Source organism: Arvicola amphibius, chromosome 6 (genome assembly GCF_903992535.2).
Source record: "Arvicola amphibius chromosome 6, mArvAmp1.2, whole genome shotgun sequence".
In the NCBI taxonomy this organism is placed as follows: Eukaryota; Metazoa; Chordata; class Mammalia; order Rodentia; family Cricetidae; genus Arvicola; species Arvicola amphibius.
The window spans coordinates 87,738,348-87,750,976 of NC_052052.2; the positions used below are offsets into that span (position 1 = coordinate 87,738,348).

At 38.3% G+C, this 12,629-nt stretch overlaps 1 protein-coding gene across 11 annotated transcripts in view; it reads left to right on the plus strand.

Moving 5' to 3' along the window:
* Znf438 (zinc finger protein 438) overlaps positions 1-12,629 on the plus strand; it is a 148,830-nt gene that overhangs the window by 7,703 nt on the left and 128,498 nt on the right. For 3 of the 11 annotated variants that reach the window (XM_038334789.1, XM_038334790.1, XM_038334793.1), the window contains exon 1: positions 8,612-8,804. The exons of the other annotated variants lie outside the window; for them this stretch is intronic. The gene's annotated coding sequence lies outside the window, so the exon portion shown is untranslated. Of the gene's footprint in view, positions 1-8,611; positions 8,805-12,629 lie in introns of those variants that run through there. 11 annotated transcript variants of the gene reach the window in all.

Below are 12,629 nucleotides of genomic sequence, written 5' to 3' on the forward strand. Positions count from 1 at the left end.
ACATAGGTGTATATCTGGGTGCATATGCACAGGCCAGAGGACAACCTTGGATATTGTTCCTTAGGCACTATCCACCTTGGTTTTATTCCCTACCCTCCTCTGTTTCTTTCTTCTTTCTCTCCCTGCATCCTTCTTTCCTATGGAACAGGACAGCTTGCATTTGGATGCCTCCTTCCACAATATGAATTCTAGGGGATTCAACCAAAGTTTGTTAAGCTTAGTAGCAAGTATTTTTCCTTGAGGAATCATCTTGCTGACTTCCACCTTGGTTTTTTTTTTTTTTTTTCTTTCAGAAAAGGTTTCTAATCTCTAATTGTCTCGGAGCTGACTGATTCTGTTAGGCTGGTAGGCCAAAGTCACGAGGATCCACCTATTTCTGTCTCTTCAGCTCTGGGAATTAGGCAAGCCCCACCATTTCTGGCCTTTTTTTTTTTTTGACAGATGTGGTGGGGGTTCTAGTCAGTCTAATTTAGATCCTCGTATTTGTGCATCCAAAACCTTAGGGATGCATGGTCATTGGAGGGTTAGGAGAGAGAAAGAAGATAGAGGGGGTAAGTAGATTAATGACATCAGACCTCTAAAAGGCAGATGGCTTGAGGCCCACTGGTTGAAGGGCAGTGACCGGTGCTACCAGGATGGAGGTGAAAATTCTTATAGAGTTGTTGTTGGAGAAGGAGGAAACTGAGGGAGTCTAACATAATAACCTTTCTATAGAAGTGATATAATCTGCTAAGTAAGCCTGGAATTGATTCTGTGGGAAGTAAGAGAAGGAGCTGGTTGGAACCCAAGAAAGAATCGAAGAACAGCAGTGAGAACTTACCCAGGTGGAGAGCTGTACATTTGCAGGTCCCCACTACTTCTGCTTGGGGATTTCTATATCATTGATTTCCAGATTGGGTATGACAGTGTTGGAGATCCTCAGGTAGATGCTCAGGTGTGTAGTAGAGGTACAAGAGAATTTAAGGCCAGAGAGGGGGCAACGCTGGATGGTCAGTTCCTAGGTTATGTTGGACAAGGCATGAAACTGGGAACATGGCTAATGCATGAGGAGAAAATAGAGAAGTAGAGAAAAGAAGTGAGAACTTAAATTCATTTGTTCTTTGATTCATTCATTAAATATTTATTAAGCATTTATTTCCCAGATACTGCTTTAGATACTGTTGCTGCCTACCTAAATCAAAGCAGGGATGGAAGCAGTCTTAGTCGTGATAGACATTAGTTCTGTCGTAAATTGTGTGTGTGTGTGTGTGTGTGTATAACAGACATACATTTTTTTCCAGTTTATATACACATGTATGAATGCATGCATGCATGTGTAACACCTGCGTCTGCGTTACCCTCTCAGTACAGTTCATGCGCCACTGTACCGTATGTGAGCTGGGCAAGGGCCTGGAGATTGAAAGAACACACAAGAGATCTGGGTCATTTGAAAGGAGATCAGCTGACTGCCATTTATTCGATCTTGGGAAAATCCTTATATACCTAGCTGCTGCACAAGGAATTCCCCCCAGGCAGGTGGAAATTGCCACACCCAAGATGGAGTAAACAATGTAAACTATCACCAGGTGGGGCAGAGGGAGCACAGGAACAAACAGGATGTTTTAGCTGGCTGACCAGAAACTGTCCTCAAGATGAAACCCTGGAGCAGGGGTAGACCCGGGCCCTTCATGCATGCACATATATAATTCCAAATGGTAAATGATATAAAGAAAAATGAAGAAGGGAAGGGATAAAGTGATACAGATGCTGATTTAAATAATGTAATTAGAAAAGGCTCTTGGAAGAAATGACTTCTGAGCAGACACTGGACAGTATCCAGGGGCATAACAGTATGTGGACATCTGCATGGGCATCCCAAGGTCAGGAGACAGTACTGGGAAGCCTTGAAGCAGCCCTGGCATTGGGGAGTGTGTGCAAAGAGGAGAGTGGTAATCAATTAGAGTTGCTGAAAGGATTTAGTATTTTACTGTGCCTTGGGGGAATCATTGGAAGGTTTGGATCAGAAATGTGACAAGATTTGTCCTATCTTTCTGAAGGCTAACGCTTGCTGCCTTTTGGAGAAGTGATTGGCAGTGGGGATTAAGGAATGGAGAGAGCTGGAAAGACAAGAGGTGGTGGCCTTCAAAGGAAGCCAACAGAGTTCTTAACTCTTGCAGTTGAGTGCTTCTGGGTAAAGCCTGAGCTGCCACTGCTCCTTTAAGCAGACACTCCCACTCCACAATGGGCATTCTTCTTTGTGTTTAGAGGCCTGACCCAGACCATTGACTTATACCGCACCCTTTCCTGTTTTTTCTCTGCCCCTTCCCAGCTTCATTATTCATTCTCCCATTTCTTCCTTCACGTTGTCTTTTAGATCTGTTATATATGGTCTTCCTGGCTACAACTTCCTCCAGATCTGCATTATGATTTTTTATCGTTTTCAATTTTCAGGAAATTTTCTCTGTAGCTCAGTGCTGGAGTTGCCCTCTGAACCATGAAGCAGCTCAGAGGGTTGCTCCCAAAGACCACTGTGCCCAAATTCACATTGAACTGAGACACTATCTTTCTTGCATCTGGACATCCCTGGGGTCACCTCAAGCCACACTCTCCCAGCCTAGTTTAACAGCACCTTTTTAATCCTTAGGCATGAAGCTTGCCAAAAATGGCAGTGTACCCTTTAGTTCTATGTTGCTGTACAGAGGGTATTCAGAGCACAAGGTGGCATACCTTTCCAGCAGGACTTTGTCTCACTATCCTTTTCATACTAAATTTGTACAATACAAATTAATACAGTTCTAAATACAGAAAAGGGCTCCATCTGCCCTCAGTGTATTTTTTTTGTTTTGTTTTTGTTTTTTGAGAGAGGGTTTTGTTGTAGCTTTGGAACCTGTCCTGAAACTAGCTTTTGTAGACCAGGCTGGCCTTGAACTCACAGAGATCCACCTGCCTCTGCCTCCCGAGTGCTGGGATTAAAGGCGTGCGCCACCGCCATCCAGCTTCTTCAGTATATTCTTTATTGATCCTGATTAAGTATTTTGCTTATTTTACATTGAAAGAAACCAAGTATAGTTTTGAAATTAGTATTAGTATTAAATACTTTCTTAACTTCCCAGAGTTGGTATTTTCTGGTTTTGTTTTTATATTTAATGGAGCTATTATAACATATTTATATAGCATTAAATAAAGTGTGGCCATGATTTATGTTCTGAATCATTAGGCTTCAGACTAAAGAGAAAAATTTAAATATTTCTTTTTATGTGTACTAGTGTCTAGGTCAGAGGATAACTTTCTGGAGTCGGGTCTCACCTCCTACCTGTCTTGAAGCAGGGTCTCCTTTCTGGTTTCTGCTGCTATGCTGGCTGCACACTGCAGGCTAGTTGGCTCCCTGGCTGCCAGGGGAGTCTCCTGTCTCCACTTCTCACCTTGAAGTAGGAGTGCTGGGATGACAGGTTTGGTCTCTAGCATGGGTTGCAGTCTGTACTCAAGTTGCTTTTTGCATTGGAGTAGCAAGCGATTTCCTAACAATTGTGTTTCTATGTAGCTACTTGTGATATATAAAACCACAAGCCACATAAAACTTATAATTAATTAAAAAGTCATAGTGATGTTATTACTAGTAGCTGTCACTGGATCCTACCCAAATTTCTTTACCAATGAATAGCTTGTTGGATGAATAGAATCTAGGGATTGGCTTTTGTTGCTGTAGTAAATATTATGGGAATTAATGGTACTACCTGTAAGAAAGGGATCAGTTTAGTATTAGAAAATATACTTTTTTGGGCTTGAATTTGAATACTCACTTAAGGGACTATAAACCAGCAATAGGGAAGGGATTTTTAAAATCTTCACCTCAAAAATATTTTCTAGAGATAAGTTCAAGAGTAGAGAAATCATTAGAAAATTACCTCCTTCCTTAGTCAGACTAGATTTAAAATGCACTAAAATAGTTTTTCTCATCAAAATCCCTCAATATAAACAAACATATTAAGCATCTTCAAAGTGACAGTGTTACAAGCTTTGGGTTAATTGAATTCTTCACATGCAGTAGTCAGGAGAGCACCTGCAGCTCAGTGTGGAACCCTGGATTGCATTCCTGAGGAGGCTTTGGCTGAGAACAGCGAGTGGAGGTCACCCACAAAAGCAGGAAGGGAGCAGTTCTGACAGGAGTGTCTTAGGGAACGCCCTACAGGGAGAAGTTTAGTGTGCCTGACCCACTGAGCAGGAAGAGAGAGATGGGATGCCCTTGGAGAAATAAACAAAATCCATGACTAGGTACTGTCCCCTGGGACTTGGTGCTAGTGGTGAGGGAGAGGGATTGTATTTTCCAAAGGAAACAATAGTTTCCTGTCGTGGTGTAGCTCAGATGGTAGTCTTCAGCTCAATGTCACAAGATACTAATGGACTGCCTCATGTTAGGTGACTCAGGGTTAATATTTCTTTATAGGATGCGTGCTTCAGACCTTAAAAGCTGTCTTACAAGTTTTATCGGCTTGGACTGTGCTGAGCCTGCTTGCATAAGCACACTTTCTAGGGTTTTTGTTACTTGTGTTAAACATGCTTTTTCTGGTGCTTATGTGGCCATGGTATTGATTTTTCTGATTTGATATAAATAAGGGATGCTATTTCTCAGATGTCATTGAAATTTATTTTTCTTGAGCAAATTTAGAAAACACAAAAGTGTTTTAATAGATTATATGGCTTTCAAATGTTCTGCAGAGTTAAAGGTCCCATCAGTAAACTATGCTGTGTGTCATGAGTCTGAAAAATGAAACCAACAAGGAAATTGTTAAAAGTAGTGAAATATTGGTATGGCTTCACTGTTAGAGTCAGTGGTGTGTGGAAAGTAAACAATAAAAGTCTTAAAATATGATCTTTTACAAAGATTAGCTGAGTTCAGTAGCTGCTGTAGCAGCAGATACTGTCAGCATCAGAACGTCTTGATTTGGGGGCTGAGATATAGCTGAGCTATATCTCGGTAGAGAGCTTCTCTAGCATGATCCCCATCATGATATAAATGGGGCATGGTGGTCTGGTTTATAATCCCATCATTCAGAACAGGGAGGCAAGAGAACTAGAAGCCCAAGATTATCCTCATTTACAAAGAAACTTCGAGGCCAGCCTGGTCTAAATGAAACCCTGTCTCAATGATGTTTTTCCTTTTGGAATAAGAATGTTTACATATGTGATTTATTTTATAGGAACCCACTGTTAAGAAGCTTTGGACTTTTAAAGTATTAGGGTTTTTAAAGACTTTCGGAACTTTTAACACTGTACTATATTTTCCATTATGAGATAAACACGAAACCTTGGAGACCAGGAATGTAAGGTTATGATTTAAAAGTGATGTGTTTGTGTGTCAAGTTGGCAGTTGGTAGATTGTGATGATTAATTTTAAATGTCAACTTTCCACAACCTATGAGGAATTATTTAGATCAGATTTGCCTATAGGAATGTATGCATGTATGTGTGTGCATGTGTTGATTGTTAATATACTCAGCTTACTCTAGGCATCGTCATTCCCTAGGCTGGATTCTGAGCTGTATAACTGTATAACTGGATTCTGAACTGAGCATAAATAGCAAGCAAGCAAGAATGTGTTTATTCTCTCTTTGCTCTTGAGTGTGTGTAGGAGGATGCTGCGCAGCTAGTTTAGACCCAAAATAATCACACAGAAACTGTATTAATTAAAACACGGGTTGGCCCATTAGCTCTAACTTCTTATTGGCTAACTCTTACATCTTAATTTAACCCATTTCTAGTAATCTGTGCATCACCACGAGGTCGTGACCTACCAGCACAGTTTTAGCATGTCTGTCTCCAACAGCTTCATGATGTCTCTCTCACTCCGCCCTTCTCCTCCCATGCTATAGGCCAAGCTAGTTGTTTATTCATTAACCAATTAAAGCAACACATAGACAGAAGGACCTCCCACACTAAGTGTGTGTGTGATGTGATTGGTTAGTTGATTTCCTGTCTTAATTTTCCCTAAATAATGGACCATAAACTGGAATTGTAAGTTGAATAAACCCTTCCTTCCCCTAAGTGACCTTTATCAAGGTATTTGTCCCAGCAACAGAAATGAAATTAGAGCAAGTGTATTTGGTTATCTACCTGTAATGTCTAGTATAGCTGTGGTTGGACTGGTTCCCTTTTCTACAACCTTGGATTATGGCTTTTTGTCCTTAGGCCCCAATGACCTACAGTTTTAGCTGCAGGTATTTTATCTTTGTATCAAAGCCCTTAAAAGTATAGGAAAAGAAGGTGTCTCTTTCTTGTCTTCTCTGAAGTGGAGAAGGAACCTTCCAGTTCCTTTTGGAAGGCCTGCCCTGACTGGCCAGACTTCTATCTTATTTCCCTTTTTGAGTGGCAAGGTGTATAAAGTTCTGTGTTTGGCTTAAACCAGTAAAGATTCATGGCTCCTTACCTGTCTCAGGGTGATCAGGAATTAGGAGTCTATTGTTCTGATACCTTCAAGGACAAATTTTCCCCATGAGTGCTTAATTTCTTTTGACCTCTTGAGAACCCTCTTCTCTTTCTCTGTTTTCTTTTCTTTCTTTTTAAAAAGAAATAAAGTTTAATTGTGTGTATGTGTGTGGGTATGTGCATGTGAGTGTTGGTACTTATAGATGTCAGAACCTCCTGAAGCTGGAGATAGAGGCAGTTGTGAGTTGCCTGGTAATGGATGCTGGGACCAAACGAAGGTCCTCTACTAGCAGTATATGCTTTTTACAGCAGAGCTGTCTCTTCAGCTCCTCTTTTTCATTTATTTCTCATAAGTCTTCCTGTCTGTCATAATCTTTGATCACCAATCACAATAATGATGATCCTTTGACAGTTTGTTGTTGTTGTTGTTGGTTTTCTTTTTTTGCATTTCTATTTCATTTGAATGTTATTTCCTTCCTCTGTTTAGGGCTAATTTACTCTTTCTAGAGTCTTCATGAGTGGAAGGTTTGGTTATTGACTTGGTAGCTTCTTTTTTATTTTAATTTCAGTTTTAATTTTGTTTGTTTGTTTCTTGAGACAGGGCTTTTTTTGTGTGGTCTTGGGTGTTCTGGAACTCACCTTGTAATTAGGCTGGCCTCGATTTTACAGAGATCTGCCTGCCTGCCTCCCAAGTGCTGGAGTTAAACACATGCACCACCACCACCCAGGTGGAAGCTTCTTTTTTAAAAATGGGTTTTATTATAGTTATAATTATCTTTTATGTACTACTTTCTCTAGTAATGTCTCATAAGTGTCTGTTTTGCACATTCAAGGTATTTTTTTATTTTCTTTGTGATTTCCTTTTAACCCATTGGTTATTCAGAAGTCTGTTCATTTATTTTTTCTTTATTTGTAAAATATTTTCATATTTATTCCTGTAAAGTCTTTCCTATAATAATTTTCATTTGCAATCTATTGGATTCATACCCTTGCTTGATTTTAATCTAAGTTAGTAAGGGTTGTTTTGGACCCAGCACAGGATCTGATGTGGGAAGTGTTTCATGTGCATTAAGAGTTTATATTTGTTTTCTTTAGGGTTCATATCCTTTTTTCTTAAACTTTACCATTTTCCTTTGAAATTAGTATCTTTTAATGTGGCATTTTGATTCATGTGATATTTTAATTGATAATATCTTGATTTTTTTGAATGGCTTTCTTGAAGTCTATATATGTATATACTTATTTATATATGTACACCATTCTGTGTACTTAATCATTTATAGGCTGCATACGTACCATGTAAGTGCTGCATATATAGCTATAAATAACTATTCTACTGTGTTTTCTTGTTTGGGAAATAATGATGAAGAAAAACAGTCTGTATATGTTTATCATAGCTACAGCCTTTCCCCAAATATTTTCAACTCTAAGTTGGTTGGAAATGAAGATACAGAATGTGTAGACACAGAGGACTTACTGATTTACTGTGTACCTTGAAGATTCTTTATTTGATTTGTTCCAAATTTAAACAAAATAGAATTTCCGTTCTCTATATGTGGCTCCATTTTACCTCCTATTTTGTGCTATTATTACATATATTAATCACTATATATGAGAAGCTCAACATAATTATAATTTGTATTTTATATAATCTACCTTTGAAGGAACTGAGAGAGAAAAGGAGTATGTGTAAATATAGATAGTTGTATTAGTTTTTGGTACTTCGTCCTAATCATCCCTATGGATGTGAGCTGGCCACAGAGCACTGTCCACACTTGACAGCAAGTACACAACATTGAAGGCCGGTAGCTCACCAGCACAACCGCAGACATATTTTCTTGCATTATTCTTTGTCATGTAAGAGACGTGTTATTTGAGATTCATTTCTAATCATGCACATAGTTACTCTTCATGGCACTTATGTTTTGTGACTTTGAATTTCTGTTTGGTGGTGTAACTGCTTAGTGTTCCATCAGTGTGTTTGTGCTCTTTTGTCCCTGAGGCCTGCTGCTCCAGTTTGCCTCCCTTTCTGGGAAGAACCTTGCTTGCACCATTGTGTAAGAACTAGGGCAAAGGTGCTGCCTCGCTTCTCCCACAGTGACTTTGCTTTCTCTGCTTTTTCAGGGCTGTTGAGAGCAAACACATACTTGACTTATCTCTCTGGGTGTGGAATAAAGATGGGTGAGAAATGCTAAGCCATGGATTCTTTATCTGTTGCACCTAGTGCAACTTTCCCACTAAAGAAAGGTGCTCTGGTCGTCTCAACCTTGCCTGTTAGAGTCTGCAGCGAAGGACTGAGGAGAGAGAGTGCTAGCAGTCTGCCTTCCCAGGATACAGCTTCGTGCAGTCACAGTGCTGAGGGAACAAGGACTGAGCCTGCCTGGAGTTTCTGAAGTTATTCAGTAGGTTACCAATAGAAGTATAGGAGAAGAGAGGAGGGAGCAGGTTGTGGTTCAGATCTTGCTGAGACTTTGTGGATTTTCTTGAATGTTTATTCATATGTTGTATGTCCTTAGAAAAATGTTCAGAGACTTTGAGTGATTGCTTTGAATACATTTTCCCCGTAAAATTGTTTATTGTAGAATTCTGTGGCACTCTCTCCTCATTACAGAATCCAGGCTTTTATTTGTCTTATTGCCTATTAGTCCACGGATTCTTAATGTTAGGTTACTGTCCTATCTCTTTAGTGTCCATGCAGTTTGAAGAACCTGACAGATTTGACTTTGACACTTGATCCATTCTGAGCTTTAGTTTTTCTGTATTTGTGGTATTGACCGTCATGTTTCCTTGACCTCTGGAGGTCAAATTGGTAACTGTCCAGAAGGGGACTCAGGTCGAAGCTCTTCCTATTAGCAACACTGTAGAGGTTAGCAAAGTATAGCAGATCTGAGTTACTTGGTGGACTTGTTACATCATAGATTACAGAGTCACATGCCCACATTTTGACATATTAAGTTTGAGGTGTGTGTAGCGGGGGGTGTATGGGGAGGGACTGAGAATTCCTGACAAGTAACTAAATGGGCATGGAGGCTTCTGGTCTGGCATATTGTGGTCTTAGCTGACATTTGTGTTTGCCCTATACACTCATTCATTTGAGTCTTTAATTATTTCACTTTGTCATTTAGCAGTTGGGATATTTTATAGACACTTGCCCTTGTCTACTTGTTTGGTACCCAGTGATATAGTTCACAGAGGTAGGATACATTCTTGACCTTTCTCTCCCTTTGTTGTACTGATGTTAGGATAATGAACTGGATCCCTAGTATGTGAGCTGGGAGAACTAACAAAGAGATAAACAGACAGATGGGATGGGAGTATGAGGAGTATGAGTAGCTCACTTGATAGTAAGAAAAACTGGCTGGCTAGAAACCGAGGCAGGGTGTATATGTTACAGTATTGAGAAAGATTCTTCAAGAAATACAAGTCTTTTCTAATAAGGCCTCTACCTTGGTAGATAGATATTATGGAGGGTGATCTGTATAATTCAAAGTTAACTAATGGTAAATATTAGTCATGTCCACAGGAGACCCTTCTGCAGCATCTGAACATCAAATCCCAGATAAATTGATATGTAAGATTAACTATTGCATTCAGGTTAATAATTTAATTTATTTTTCAAATCGAGATAGTATAGAGAATAAAAAATAATAAGTTATAGTATTACAAATTATAACTAAATAGAATTATGTATTATAAGATTTTAATACTTCACTAAAAATTGTTTTTCAGTCAAAAATATTGATGAACCTGTCTAATAACCCTATCTCCATTTTGAATGCCAATTCTAACTGTATATTAAGTTATTTGGTCTTTGGACCTGATTAATTTTGGTGTGTGATGTTTTTACTTATTTCCAAGATTTTCTTTTATAATAAAATTTTAAAAAGACCTTATCTTAAAAGCAAGTTTATTCTATAAGTACTAATATATGTGTTCATTAACGCCAAATAAAAACTATTTCATTAAATTTTCTAACAGACAAAAAATATAAGTGCATTTATCATAAAAGTTGGCATGTATCATTCAGTTTCTTTTTCTCTTTGAGATCAGGCTGGCTTCAAAGTTATCACCTTCTTACCTCAGCCTCACAAGTGCTGGGGTGTGGTATATATTGCCATGCCCAGATCGTTAGTTTCTTAATCTTAAATGTGAATATTTATATATTAAAATAATGCATCTAAAAATTTGGTTGTATTATTTATTATTCCATAAAACATGAGTGTTTAGAGTTATTAAATTTGAAATTGATGGTTTTTTTTAAAAATTTTCCCCTGTAAATAGAATTTTAAATATTTAAAATATAATTTCAGATTTTTTATGTACTGAGGTACCTGCTAAATTCAAAACTAATTCTAAGTAACTGATATTATAATAAACTTAGATTTTTAAAACACTTAAATATGTAAATATTTCAGGCTATATACCTTTATAGGTGTTGTTCTTTCTATTCAGTAAAGTATTTTTATTCAAAATTTTGACAAAACAAAGCTTGTCACATAAGTTATATCTCTTTTAGGAGTCTTGAAAATGTTACTAAATTTCCATGCTGCTGTTCTGGAGACATTCCTAGGTTCATTTTTATCCTGCTACATTATAAAAAGTTACTTTAATAAAGTGGATGCTCTCTAAAAGCTGAATATTGACTAACAAGAAGACACAGACAGCCTATATCACCCTACTGCTGGATGTGGGATCAAGGTGCTGACAGAGTGGTCTCAGGAAGACCTCTTCCTCAGTGTAGAGGCTTGGTCTTAGGAGAGAGGGAGAAAGAAATGGATAGGGGGAGAGAGAAATGAGTCTAAATATGGACTCACATAAGTGGCCTACCAGTTCCCTGCCTGTAAAGGCCATCACAATGGGAGTTAGCACTTCAGCAAAAGAATTTGAGGGATACAGATAAACATTAACCTGTGTTTCCAGCTGACTTAATTTCCAAAATGAAACTGAGATTTAGATTATGTGGTTATAAGAAGTTGTCATTGATTTTAATGGTTTTACAGAGTGACTCTTAAAGATTCAAAGAAGGCTTGGGAAATTCCTGGTAAATAAGATCATTTGCTGTACAAGGGCAAGGACCTGAGTTCAAACCCCAGTACTCCCTTAAAAAGCTGGCCATGACCTCACTTGCCTGTGGTTTTAGTGTTACAGGGAGGAGACAGAGGATTCTGAGAGCTCACTGAACAGTCAGCCTAACCAAACTGGAGAGATTCAGGTTCAATGTGGGGCGAGGGGGCTGTCTCAAAGAAATACTTGGGTGCTTGCACACATATGCATCCCCCACTTTCAATTTTAGTGAAATGAAAGCAAGTCCTGCTATGATGAAGTGAGTAGTTTCGATTGAGTCAACATCAGAAGTACTATTTGAGCATCATTGTCAATGCCCATAAAGTTTTGATTGAGTTTACACACTTCTGTGGAGTCAGTTGTAACATACATACAGTTTGCTTCCATTTTGAGTGGTGCTGGTATATTACAGTTTATATGGACAAAATTATGGGCTATTTGTGAACCAAGTCCATGTTTGTTTCTGCTCTGTAATTGTTTTAGTTTAGTCAGAACATTGTTTTTATTATGATGCCACTCCCTGCTAGTGTTTATTTTGCTATTACAATGAAAATGAAGACAGTTGATTTTATTATTTACAGATTTTACTTTGTGAACTTTTGTATTACTAAAACTTATTCATAACTGTGAAATCCTTTTGAAAGCATGGAGTTTGGATTTTATATTGTTTGTTGTATATACTTCCAGTGGAACACGTACCTTCTTCCTTAGGCTTTACTCAGTGTTATGTCTCTGTATTTTAGGCATGTTAGTGATTTTGCTATTTCAAGTGACTATCAGATAGAGAGCTAAAGTGTTGTATAGTGTTTCTAACTGGAAGAAGGCTGGAATGTGCCTTAACAGAGAAAGCACATGTGCTAGGTAGGCATCATTCAGACTTAAGTTACAGCTTTGTTGATTTTGTTAGATAAGGCATATAAAACTAAAAATACAAAACAACAGTGGTAAGTTTGCTCAGCTATTGTAAAGGTGCCATAGCTTCCCAGGAACATAACCCTGTAACTTCTAAATCAGTGCCTCTCAACCTTCCTAATGCTGCAACCCTTTAGTACAGTTCCTCATGTTATGATGAGACCCCCCCCCCCGGTCATAAAATTATCTTATTGTTACCTCATAACTGTGATTCTGCTACTGTTATAAATTAATGTAAATATCTGATATGC